The sequence below is a fragment of the Grampus griseus genome (genome assembly GCF_964374135.1).
Source record: "Grampus griseus genome assembly, chromosome: 2".
In the NCBI taxonomy this organism is placed as follows: domain Eukaryota; kingdom Metazoa; phylum Chordata; class Mammalia; order Artiodactyla; family Delphinidae; genus Grampus; species Grampus griseus.
Genome location: NC_139018.1, coordinates 67,270,834 through 67,285,092, shown reverse-complemented (window position 1 = coordinate 67,285,092; position 14,259 = coordinate 67,270,834). Strand labels below are relative to the sequence as shown.

The 14,259-nt window shown below is 40.3% G+C and overlaps 1 protein-coding gene and 1 pseudogene across 2 annotated transcripts in view; both read right to left on the bottom strand.

Annotated features, from left to right (window-relative positions):
- STRN3 (striatin 3) overlaps nucleotides 1–14,259 on the bottom strand; it is a 113,055-nt gene that overhangs the window by 87,319 nt on the left and 11,477 nt on the right.
- LOC309818490 (heparan sulfate 2-O-sulfotransferase 1-like) lies at nucleotides 6,672–7,753 on the bottom strand (annotated as a pseudogene). The gene has a single exon. The product of its transcript is annotated as a heparan sulfate 2-O-sulfotransferase 1-like (transcript).

Sequence of the window (14,259 nt, the reverse complement as noted above, 5' to 3'; positions counted from 1 at the left end):
TCCATCTTATTATGAGTAAAAATGTATATAGTTCTTAAAAGAATTCTATTTTACAGCTTTCTCATGAGAAAAAACTTATTCATTAAAGTTACAATTTAAAAAAATTTTAGAAGAAAATTATAATTAGAAGAACTCACATAAAGCTATGTAGCAGACACTGATGTGCTATCCAGACCTCCCTTCAGAAATGAAGGATTTATTGTCCAGCTGCTGTCAAACAGCCTTCACCTGTCAGGCCTTTTCAGGAATTGCCTCAGCTAAAGACAGCTGCATGCCCTAGCAGCCTTCATGGAGGGACTGATCAAAACAGGCGTATAAGGGCCCAGCACCCTGTCACAATTTTGGACAACTCCACAGGTTATCGCAGCTTCAGAGTTTCTCAAGGGGGCAACAGTGGCTTTTGTTGATAATACATTACAGCCCAATTTACCCCTTCTGCTTCCTTTCCATTCCTTCTACAGATGTTGATCCTAAGAACATTTCTGCATGCTAATCATAGTTAGCCTACCCAGGGACCCAACTTGCAGCCACTGGTGTTGAGAATGGTCCAAGAAAATAGGCTCTAAAATGAAGTTTTGGAGTTGGATCACCATCCACGTAGCCAGGCAGCTGGCAAAGGACACTATCACTGGTGATGATAGAACAGAAACTGAGCACAAACTGGCAGTGCAATGGCTAAAAGTTCCATTGTTGGTAAACTGGGTAGTTATCCAGTGGAAGAGAATGCAGATGTTGGCAAACTTTTTTTTTTTTTTTTACAGGACCAGATAGTATTTCATATTCTGCTTTGATGTTTTTGTTTTACAACTCTTTAAAAATAGGGCATGACAAAAACAGGCAGACACAAGAGTGGGTTTGGCCAGCAAGCCATAGTTTGCCGAACCCTGAACTTTAAAGGTGCAGTGTATCAGATATTTGAGAAATATAAGGAAAACAGTAATTATAAAGACCATGAAACTGGGTTGCTGTTGCTTTAAAAGCAATTGACTCTTTGGAAAAATATAACAAGAGGTTAAAATGAGTGACAGGGAATTAAAAACTAAATGTGAAAAAGCCAGAAGTTTCTTTGGTAGCATAAAATCTTTAAAAGCAGGAGGCCACAAAAGGCTAAGGGCCAAGACTTAATTGTAAGAGTGGCAGGGCTCCAAAGAAAGTTAAAGTCTCAATCTGGATAAGTCTGCTATGCCAAGGTTAAGGCCTGCATAGGAAAAGAGAACACATTGGAACCCTGAAAAAATGGGATAGAGAGATGGGTTGATTAACCTGAAAATTCTCAATCCCCAGTCTCCTTGAGCCCTCTGAGCTTGGAGAAGGAATCCACACATCCTTATTAAGTGCAACTGTTATTCTCATCAGCAAGAATTACCAAGTAAAGACCTCTGAAATTCTCTCCTTCATAAAAGCAATGAGAACACTGGCAAAAGCTGGGAGAATCAACTTTTTCAGAACTCTGAAAATTACAAAGAATTGAAGCAATCTGGGGAATGTTTATTCACCAAATAATGGCTGAATCTTGGTAACAACAGCAAGCTTTGTGGTGTTTAATTTACCCTATTTCCATTCTACCCCTTCCTACTTCTGTGAAAACCAACAGCCTGCAGTCATAGTGAATGTCAACAGCCACTGGGCGGGAGAGCAGAACAGGATTGGATCTTCTTAAAAGTCCCACTCCCAGAGAACTGTCATTATTTGACATGTCTGGTAGTTCCTTGGAAGACTCTACTACTACCAAAGTTGTCTTTATGTGGCCTGACTCTGAACTCATCCAGAGCAAACAGCCTTCTTTCTGGTCAAAAACAGTCAGAAGCAACTGTCAAACACTGCAGCTGCCTGAGATTATGGACAATATTTGGGGCAAACAATAGCATAATTAAAAAGCTTAAAAAGAAAAGCTGGGGAATGAGATGTCCATGGGGGCTTTGGAAAGCTCCAATATACTCCTGGGAATCCACACTCACACATAACCTGTGTACCTTCTCAGGAAAGACCTGAGAAAGCCCTAAACTCTCACCTCTGGCTAACCTTTAGGCTCTGCACAAGCAAGAAAAGAAAGCTAAGACAGAGTTGTAAATTGCCTAGCTGAGTGTTGAAGGCATGTCTCAACATACACATAGAGCCCCTTAGCAAAGACTGGAAGATTTACATGTTTCAGGCATCCAAGGAAACCTATGTCTATTCATTACTTTAACCACTAAGCTAACTGAGCAGAGACTTTAGTGACCACATAAAACAACAGAAAAACAGAGTTTACAGTATTAGTACCAAAAAAGTCACATAAATAAATAAAGAGATAATCAATCAATCTTGGGGAGAGGAGAAAACCTGATTTGTACAGTTGCTACATTATTTAAAAATGTCCAGTTGGCAAAAAATTAAAAGCATGCAAAGAAAGAGAAAGTACAGTCTACACACACACACACACACACACACACACACACACACAGGTGGTGGGCTCATGCAGCAATATCCCTGAGGAAGCCCAGATATTGAACTTACTAGACCAAGACTTTAAATCAGTTAATTTAAGTTTGTTAAAACAACTAAAGCAGGATATGAGAGCAATGTCTCACCCAAATTGACAATCTCAAGAGACAAAAATTATTTTCTAAAAAAGATCAAATAGAAATTATAGATTTGAATAATATAGTAATAAAATAAAAAATTCAATAGAGGGGCTCAATAGTACATACGAGCAGGCAGAAGAAAGAATCAGCAAACTTGAAAATAAGTCAACTGAGATTAGCCAGTCTCAGGAAGAATAAAGAATGAAAAAAAAAAAAAAGATCAGAGACTCAGAAATCTGTGGGACACCATTAAGCACACCAACATACACATAAGGAAGAAGAGACAGAGAAAAGGATAGAGTATTTGAAGAAATTAAGGCCAAAAATTTCCTAAATTTGAAAAACACATTAATCTACACATCCAAGAGGCTCAAAAAACTTCAGGAGGATAAACTCAAAGGCATCCCACACTGACACACATTAACTGTTGAAAGCTAACAAAAAAGAGAAAAAAGCGACTCATCACAAATAAAGGATCCTTTCAAGACCAACAGCTGATTTCTCATCAGAAACCATGGAGGCAATGGGATGATATGCTCAAAGTGGTGTGGAAAAAAAAGACTGTCAACCAGTAATTCCATATCCAACAAGACTATCCTTCAGAATTGCAGGAGACATTCCTGATCAACAAAACTGAGTAAGCTGTTACTAGTAGACTTGCCCTAAAAGAAATACTAAGAGGAGCACTTCAGCTGAAATGAAATAACGCTAAACAGTAATTCAAATCCATATGAAAAATACAGAGCACCAGTACAAGTAACTTCATAGGTAACTATTAAAAACAGTATACATGTATTTGTTTTTCTCTTTTTTTCCTATCTTATTTAAAACCAAAAACATCAAGCAATAATTAGAAAGATGGTTGGTAAGTATACAATGGATAAAGATGTAACTTGCAGGATAACAACACAAAGGAGGGGGAAGGGAATGGAGCTTTATAGAAAAAAGTTTTTATATGCTATTGTAATTGAATTGGTATTCAAACTAGATAAAATGGTAATGACAACCCCCAGAACCATGACTAAGAAAATAACAACAAAAACACAGTAAAAGGGGACTTCCCTAGTGGTCCAGTGGTAAAGAATGTGCCTTGCAATGCAGAGGACGTGGGTTGGATCCCTGGTCAGGGAACCAAGATCCCACATTCCAGGGGGCAACTAAGCCCGTGAGCCACAACTATTGAGCTGGCGCACCTCAACTAGAGCCCAAGTGCCGCAAACCACAGAACCAACATGCTCTGGAACCCGTGTGCCACAACTACAGAGCCCACATGCCCTGGAACCTGCAAGCCACAACTAGAGAAAAGAAAACCCACACGCCACAATGAGAGAAGCCCGCGCACCACAATGAAAGATCCTGCATGCCTCAACGAAGATCCCATGTGCCACAACTAAGACCCAACGCAGCCAAAATTTAAAAAATAAATAAATCTTTAAAAAAAATACAGTAAAAGAACAACAAGGAAATTAAAATGGTACGTTAAAAGATATCTGTTTAATACAAAAGAAAGCAGTTAAGAAGGAAGGGAGAAACAAAGGTACCTAATCTCAGCAGTGACGTCTTCCCCAAGGAACCTTTGAAATAGTAATCTCTTACACACAGATCCACTCCTTATCACTCTTCTCTCTGCTTTACTTTCCTCTATAGCACTTATCCTCATCTGACAAACCTTTCTTTCACTTATCCCCTTTCCTCTATAGCACTTAACCCTACCTAACAAACTTTTCTTTCACTTATCCTCTTTCCTCTATAGCACTTATCCCTATCTGACAAACAAAATTTTCTTCCTCGACCCACTAGAATTTAACCTTAATGAGGGCAGTTTTACTTTATTTATAGCTTTATCCTCAGTGCCCCCCACACACCTACTGAGTGCTCAATAAACACCCAATAAATGAACAACCAGTAGAGATAAGCCTTATACGAAATGTCTCCCATTTTAAGAGTGGCCCAAGAAAACCAATATATGTCTACATGTACAATTTGTAGATTTAGTAGCAGGAATATAAAGAACTCCCCATCTGATAGGTTTGCTATTTTCTCTGTTAAGTAGGAGATAAAGACATCCTGCTGAGTCAGAGGGGGAGGTGGTGTTGTTGAAGATTTACAGAGAGTACCTAGCCCTGCACATTTTTGTTGAAATTAGTATCTAAATCAAATTCTGATACTATTGGACACGGCTGCCTTAAATCAGCAGTCATGTGATTTCATGTAAAACTGTACACCAAAATTTCATGCATTCTTATAACTTAAAACAAAAAGTGTTCACACTTTAGAAGGATCAGTAAAAAGAAATGAATGTGTAGAACTCAGTTTGAAAAGAGTGCCACACTAGATGAAGAGTTTATAAAATATATCAATTTTTTTTCCACTGAGAAGATATTTATTAAACACAAATTTATATCAAGATTAACTTTTTTCAGGGCTTCCCTGGTGGCGCAGTGGTTGAGAGTCCGCCTGCCAATGCAGGGGACACGGGTTCATGCCCTGGTCTGGGAAGATCCCACATGCCGCGGACTGGCTGGGTTCGTGAGCCATGGCCAATGCTGAGCCTGCGCTCCGCAACGGGAGAGGCCACAACAGTGAGAGGCCAAACAGATTAACTTTTTCAACCAGCTTTTAAGTGGACCTTTTCTTTGTTAAAAAAACGAATGGTATGAAACTATATGTTAAAGATGTTTCCATGATACCTTACATTTATATAGCACATTAGTTTTCAAAGTGCTTTCACATGCCATCTCATTTAATCCTCACAACACCCCTGTGAGGTAGGTACAGCAGGTATTATCATCCTCATATCAGGATGAGGAAACTGAGGCTGAGAGAGGTTAAGTGACTCGTCCGAGATCACACAGCTGATAAGTGGCAGAGCCAGGACAAGAAATCAAGTTTTCTGACTCCTCATCCAGTACTCTTTCCACTATAACTACTGCCCCCAAACATGAATAATGTACTGCATATCAAAATTGAAAGGTTATTGAAGTTCATTTCAGTGATACCTTAACAGTGAAGTTAAATGAGAAATACGAGAACAGTAGGTCTGATGGTTTTACCTGACATAATAAAACTGGTGCAAAACCACTTTTGTCTAATTACTTATAACCTTTTGGTCCAAATACATAAAATATGCAATATTTACAGCATTTTCCTTTTTTTTTGTAAATACAATGCTTTAAAATACATTATAAAGCACCTTAGTTAAAACAGTCTACAAGTAAAAGTACAGAAGAAGTAGGAAAATCCTACCCATACCACAGCTCACTAACGGAGTTATAATATGGACTCACCAATACCTCAGTTTATACCTTTACAAATAATGGATTGAGAAACAAATACTAAACTTATTTTTCTGATATTCATGTGTGGAAGCCTTAACCAAAACTTCAGGCAATGTCAACATTCTTTGACGTGTTTCCCCAATCTTAGATATTGGAGAGACAGGAATGAGAAATACTGCTTTGATTCTTTTTACAGTATTAATAATGGTTTAAATTGATTTTTAACACTAATAATCATTTTTTAAAGAAAATTAAAATGACCTACATAAATAAGGGCAGTTCCAACTACAGCAGAAACATTCTTAGCAAACTTGATCAAACATTTCAATAAATTTCATGGGACGTGATTCACAAAAACAAAGTACACACTGCCAAACAGTTAGTAACACTATCCAGTTGTGGTGTATAATGCAAACCTCCAGATGAAGGTGGAAGTAGCAAATGGATTCATCTTCATTCATGGTTAGTTGAAAAAAACGCTTTATCAAAAACAGTATCAGAACTTTTTCTGAAACTGTATTTCAGTATTTAGCCTTCAATTAGACCTGCTATGTGTTTATTTTAGGTGATGTGTAGGTTGTGTCCAAACAGGAGGTTGTAACTCCCACCAAAATTTAACCAGGAAAAAAAAAAAAAGGCTGAAACTTAAACTTCCTAGACCACTGACATATCAGCCAGAATCTACTTCCTTGACATCACTGTCTGTATTCTAACTCGGTTTAATACAAACTGTCTTATACACCCATCAGCAATCCAAGTTGTGGAGCTGAGAACTAAGGTGAAGACAGTCAAAGTTGTAGTTCAAGAATCTAACTGCCACACCTTGTACTCAGTTCGATTTAGGGTAAATCTTTTCATAGAAAAAGTTCTGTGCAAGGATGCAGAGGTCTCCATCTTTTTTTTGTACAGCATGGGCTCTGATAAATTGGAACTGCTTTAGTGCCAACTCATAGAACTCTTTCTCCATTTTCCAAATGTCAGACTGCTGTAGTTTTGCAATGGTTTGTTTAGTAGGGAGCTTCTTCTCTGTGGTTTTCCTAAGGTGAGATTTCTTTCCTGTATGATAGCGTTCTGTAGCACCCCTGAAGAACCAGGGCGAAGCTGCCTCCAATAACGTGATAAAATCTTCAAGCTCTTCAGTAACTCCCACCAGAAACTATTCATTAACTAGGTTATATTTGGCTTGATCCATAGCCCACCTGCTTCCTACATTCCAAAATTCTGAGCTGTGGTCACAGAAGAATGGGATTTGAAGCCAGAGCTTCTCTGGAGCACAGTCTGAGCTCCCCTCAGCTACACATTCATCAAAGGTCTTTTTGTCCCCTTGTTTTTGTCTTCTTAACCCCAGTCTATAACCGTCTCCAAATCTCAGAAAGAGTAAGAAACTAGCCTCTCAATAGGATCCCGTATGACATTAATGTAAATTGGCTTCTTCTTCACACCAAATTTTGCAAAATCCAAAATAGAAAGGTGCCTATGATAAAACCCTGGTTTCATCTCTTTCCAGGAAGTTATATTCTTTACAAAGCACACCTGATCTTGCAGTGACATTACTGGATTATTGTTGGTAGTGTTGATGTGAAGAACATGGTATTTATTCTTTACACATAGATCATAAGCAATATTGGTAAAAGAGGTGCTTGCAGTTTTGGGGACTCTGTTATAAATGACCACCATGTCCTCTTCTTCATCTAAAGCTGCATCTTGCTAGGGGCTATCCGTCGCATGTTGCTGCTCAATCTCTCGAACTTCATGTCTTGCAATAGCCCTTTCTAGCTTCAACTGGGACTCCTCCAGTTTCTGGATCTGGTTCTCCAAGAAAAGCATTGCCACTGCGAAGGCCACCATCATCAGCAGCTGAAACTTGGACGGCATCATCCTGAGGAGCCCCGGGAAACCTGCTGCTCGCAATCAAGACATACCGCAGGGGGCGGGGATAGGGGCCCAGGAGGCAAGGGAGATGCCGGGAGGAGCCCACCGAGCCAGAGAAAGGCAAGGAGAGCGCGAGAGCAAGAGAACCACCGAAGCGACCCCCCTTCTCGCCTCCCCAGCCCCCAGCCCCCAGGCGCCAGCACCTACACCGCCGGTACTGCTTCTCCTCGGCCGAGGAGGCCTACGCCACGGCTGCCCCCACAAAAGCCCGCGCAGCAAACACAGCGCAAAGCGGCTGCCCGGCTCTCGCCTCCCTCTACTGCCTCAGTCCCCGACCCCCGCGCCCGCCTGCCTGCCCGCCTCCCTCTCTTCCTTCCTTCCCTCCCTCCCTCCCTCCTTTGCTCGCGGCCACGCTCTGCTCTCCTCCACCAGTGCTTCGGCTGCAGCTGCACCGTCCTTGGCCCCTGGATATATCAATTCTATTAACAAGTAAAAATCAGTTATATCAATAGAAGTGAAAACAGAGTCTTGAAGAGGTATCTGTACACCCATGTTTTAGCAGGATTATTCACAATAGCTAAAAAGTGGAAGCAACCCAACTGTCCATCAGCTGACAAACGGGTAAGCAAACTGTGGTAATGCATATAATGGAATATTATTCGCCCTTAAAAAGGGAGGAAATTTTGACACACGCTGAAACATGGATGAACTTTGAGGACATAATGGTAAATAAAATAAACCAGTCGCAAAAAGACAAATACTGAATTATTTCACTTACATGAGGTACCCAGAGTAATCAAATTCACAGACACACAAAGTAGAACGATGCTTACCAGGGACTAATGGGACAGGGAATAGTTATTGTTTAATATGTATAGAATTTCAGTTTTATAGCATGAAAAGAGTTTTGGAGATGGACTGTGGTGATGGTTGCACAATATGAATGTACTTAATACCACTAAAGTGTATACTTAAAATTAATTAAGATGGGGCTTCCCTGGTGGTGCAGTGGTTGAGAGTCCACCTGCCGATGCAGGGGACACAGGTTCATGCCCCGGTCCGGGAAGATCCCACATGCCGCGGAGCGGCTGGGCCCGTGAGCCATTGCCGCTGAGCCTGCGCGTCCGGAGCTTGTGCTCTGCAATGGGAGAGGCCACAACAGTGAGAGGCCCGCATACCACAATTAAAAAAAAAAAAATTAAGATGGTAAATTTTGTTGTGCATTTTACCACAATAAAAAACTGGGGTGGGGGGGGGGAGGGACTTCCCTGGTGGCACAATGGTTAAGTCTCTGAGCTCCCAATGCAGGGGGCCCGGGTTCAATCCCTGGTCAGGGAACTAGATCCCAAATGCATGCCACAACTAAGAGTTCGCATGCCACAACCAAGGAGCCAGTGAGCCACAACTAAGACGTGGCACAACCAAATAAATTAAAAAAAAAACACTGGGGGGTAAAGTCAGTTATTTTAATATGTATTAAAGGGCAGTATAAATGACATACTGTTACTTTTAAAAGAAAAAAAAAAACAACTTTTTTCTTTAGAGACTGAATTTAAATAAAAAGAAATTTATACCAGATGCCATGTATTTGTTTATACCAGACAGCACAACAGAAGCTAAAGGTCTGACATACCATTGGCTTAGAGAAGGGGACTTAAAAAAAAACTGAACCTGGTTTACAAAAACTAGTATTTAAGGACACCAGAAACAGTGAAAACAACAGCACAGAACTAAAGGACACTACAAACCAGAAAGATACAGTATGGCTACAGGAATAATTGAAGAAAAGTCAAGGAGCTAAAATTTATGTAAGGCTGGTAAACTGGAAATAAGAATCTAGGGAGAAAGTGACCACAAATGGAAGACATAAGAAATAAAAAATTCTGGAAAGAACTAACAAGACTTGAAGAAAACTAGAGTCCAAAAAGTTCAGCAGAGACAGAATATTATCCTGCAGGTAGCCTCTAAACAAAATGCAACACAAGAATAGTAAATTATTTCTATATAGATATAATTTGAAAAAATGACAATGATGGACATTTGAGACTGAAAGAAGTCTATACAAGAACTCAGAGAATAATAACTGAGAGAACCAATTACAAACAGTTAAAGATTTAAGAAAACAAGCCTGTGGAAAGGCTAAAGATTAAAATTCCAGTCAATGACTTTTAAAAACTAATATTAGGAAGAAGGCCATTCTGGAAAAAATGGAATGAAAATGAGTTTTAAGAAAAGCGGCAAAAAGGGTCACAGCTACCATCCAGCCTTACAGTACTTTACTTTTTTTTCTTTTCTTTTCTTTTTTTTGCGGTATGCGGGCCTCACACTGTTGTGGCCTCTCCCATTGCAGAGCACAGGCTCTGGACGCGCAGGCTCAGCAGCCATGGCTCACGGGCCCAGCTGCTCCGCGGCATGTGGGATCTTCCCGGACCAGGGCACGAACCCGTGTCCTCTGCATCGGCAGGCGGACTCTCACTGCGCCAGCAGGTAAGCCCCAGTACTTTACTTTTAAATACAGACAGGCAGTCAGTGGTCACCAATATGTTAGGACAGTATGAGGTAAGAAAGAAGGGAAGCAAAAGAAAAACAAAAAATTCAGAGAAAACTGACAATTAAGGGAAAGAAAACTTCAACAAATATATATATTAAATAAAAACAATACCATTCTTTTTAAAAATTCAAGTAAGAAAATACATTTACAAATTCAAGATAACAGGATTGAAAAATATAGTTGAAGAAAGTATCTCAGAAAACAGACCAAAAAGAGAAAATCAGGAAACAGAAGAAAAATTTTAAATCAGTAGGTCCATCATCAACTGAACAAAAAAGTGCCCTAAGGACTCGGGACTACAATAACCCTTCTCAAAAAAGATTAGTACTGCCTCTCCCAAGGGGGTGTTTGGAAATGTCTGGGGACATTTTTAGTTGTCCCCAAAACTAGTGGGTTATTCTGGCATTTAGTACTGGGAGCCAGGGTGCTCAAAGCCCCATAAGCACAATACAGTCAAACACAAAAATGGTACTACCTAAATGCCCACCATGCCCTCTACTGAGAAATAATGGATTACGGAGAAAAAGAATTCTCTCAATGCCTGATACGATATGCATTTTCATAAAATTTAACACCACCAGTATAAACAAAAGATACCTAGAAAAAAATTCAAATCACATACAAAAAAAAAAAAGGATCAAGAAACTGAACAGCGGGCTTCCCTGGTGGTGCAGTAGTTAAGAATCCACCTGCCAATGCAGGGGACACGGGTTAGAGCCCTGGTCTGGGAAGATCTCACATGCTGTGGAGCAACTAAGCCCGTGTGCCACAGCTACTGAGCCTGCGCTCTAGAGCCCACGTGCCACAACTACTGAGCCTGCGCTCTAGAGCCCATGTGCCACAACTACTGAAGTCTGTGCGTCTAGAGCCCATGCTCGGCCACAAGGGAAACCACTGCAATGAGAACACAACGAAGAGTAGCCCCTGCTTGCCACAACTAGAGAAAGCCCACACAGAGCAACGAAGACCCAATGCAGCCAAAAATAAATAAATTTATATAATCAAACTCTTCAAAAGCAACATTGAAAGTTCAAAGACAAGAGAAATGTCTTTGAAATGCTGATGGAAACTTATTTCCAGCCAAACTACCAATCAAGTGTGAAAATAAAATACAGATTTTTAAAAAAAAGATACAAGTCCCTAAAATTTACCTCCTATGCAACTTTTCTCAAGAAACAACCAGATAACATATTTCAGCCAAACAAAGGACTAAATATGCCAGGGCAGGAGGCAGAAAGGGAGCCAGTGGGAAAAGAAAGGGGGTGGGGTGGGGGTGCAGGGGATTCCCTTTTTGAAAAGACTACAGAAGTTACAGAATAATAACTCTGCAACAAGTCTTAAGAACAAGTCTAGATCAGAGCAAGGAGAATGACAGTTCTGAAGTCAAGTTCTCCCCACTCCAATCCCTCCATACAAGAGGCAGAACCAACAACAGATGTGATGTGCTTGAGTTTGAAAACCCCGACAGATTTCTAACACCTTTTGGAAAAACAGCAATAGATACATAGAAAAATAAACAAATAAAAAATGGAGGCAAGTAACTCCAAGAAAAACAAAAAGTTGTGCAGAAAAGGAACAGTATTCACAGTATACTTTTTGACTCACAAATTATATTATACATAAATTATTATACTTGATTCAGAAAAATATTATATACATGGTCACAATAACATAAAAGCTAATGATTTAACTAACTTTATTACCTATACTGAAATATGGTATGGAGATGTAAGAGGTGTGATAAACCGTCACAGCATATATAGGGTAAGGTACTATATCCATGGTTTCAGGCATCCACTGGGGGGTCTGGAATGTATCCCCTGCAGATAAAGGGAGACTACTGTACAGAAAAAGTTCTGAAAAGATATACACCCAAAATGCAGTGCTATTCCTAGAAGATTAAGATTACCAAAAAGGCACTACTTTATTTTTGACATTTCTGTAGCTTAATATTCATACATTACTTTAACAATAACTAAGAATTAAAAGTAATGTAAAGGGCTTCGCTGGTGGCGCAGTGGTTAAGAATCTGCCTGCCAACGCAGGGGACATGGGTTCAAGCCCTGGTCTGGGAAGATCCCACATGCCACAGAACAACTAAGCCAGCGTGCCACAACTACTGAGCCCATGTGCCACAACTACTGAAGCCTGTGTGCCTAGAGCCCGTGCTCCGCAACGAGAAGCCACCGCAATGAGAAGCCTACTCGTAGCAATGAAGACCCAACACTGCAATAAATTAAAAAAGTTAAAAAAACACTAATGTAAAAATTTACAAAATAAATAAAAGCAACTAAATGCAACCGCAAAAAAATTTAAAACATCAAAAAATCTTCATGAGTAAAACACGGTATTTGTAAATTTTTAAAGAAATCAATTAAAAAAGAAAATGGGGAAAAGATAAACTCATTAAAAATACTAAGTTCAACTTGTTGTTTTATGATAAAGTATTTTTCAACGGTGTCTGCTCATCTGTGTCTCCCTCTCTCTTATATATATGTACATAAAGAAACACTCCAAGGGGCTTCCCTGGTGGCACCGTGGTTAAAGAATCTGCCTGCCAATGCAGGGGACACGGCTTTGAGCCCCGGTCCAGGAAGATCCCACATGGCGTGGAGCAACTAAGCCCACGCACCACAACTACTGAGCTTGCGCTCTAGAGCCCGCAAGCCACACCTACTGAAGCCCGCAGGCCTAGAGCCCGTGCTCTGCAACAAGAGAAGGCGCTGCAATGAGAAGCCCGCGCACTGCAACGAAGAGAAAGCCCGTGCACCGCAACGAAGAGTAGCCCTCACTTGCCGCAACTAGAGAAAGCCCGCACGCAGCAACAAAGACCCAATACAGCCATAAATAAAACAAAAAAACAAAAAGACAAAATAAACACTCCATTTCTGAAATATCCATTTCAGTAAAAGAAAATACCTACTTTATGTTTGCTGGGCCTTTTATTTTTTTTTTAATAGGGAAAATAGAAAGGTTGCCAATAATCCCATCACCCCAAAATCACAAAGGTATTTTAAAACATTTGTACTGGGTTGTTCAATATAATTTTTAACATAGCTGATTTAGCACATAATATGCAACTCTGCTTTTTAGTTTATCATAAGCATTGCCTGGTCATCAAATATTCTTCATAAAAATCATTCATTACTATTTGAGGGGAAGAAGTAACCTCCACCCCCATGCATTAATCCCAAGCACAGATTCATTTTAACTGCAGTTGTGATCTCTCTTATACTCTATTTCCCACAAGGGGGAGACAGGACTAAGGTATTTTGAATACCTTATAATAAAAACCAGAAAGTTTGGTTTCATTCCAATATCAAATGAGGGGATAAGGGAAGAGTAGTCATTTACTACTGGTGTTATTTCTATCTTGTGGGCTTTTTTCCGTATGGTACTACAAAAATTACAATTCAGTTTCTCATATCTAACAGCTTAATTGAACATCCTCAGCAACTTCACTCATTTAATAAATATTTAGCAAACACCTATTATGTGCCAGACCCTTTACTGTCACACTGGGTATACATTAATTTTTACAAAAAGACAGGTCCCTTCTCTCAAAGAGCTTACAATCAATCTTAAAAGTGTGCATGGGGGGGTAGACAATTTTTAAAATTACAAGTTACATTAAATATTAAGAAGAAAATGGGGCTTCCCTGGTGGCGCAGTGATTGAGAGTCCACCTGCCGATGCAGGGGACGCGGGTTTGTGCCCCGGTCCAGGAGGATCCCACATGCCGCGGAGCGGCTGGGCCCGTGAGCCATGGCTGCTGAGTCTGCGCGCCCGGAGCCTGTGCTCCGCAACGGGAGAGGCCACAACAGTGAGAGGCCCGCGTACTGCAAAATATAAAGATTCATAATTATATACTTTCTAGCGTCTCGACCCCACCCCCACCCTCACTTATGAAATATAAGCTTATGGAAGTCTGGTCCACTTTTTTTTTTGGCCACTCCGGGCAGCATATGGGATCTTAGCTCCCCAACCAGGGAAT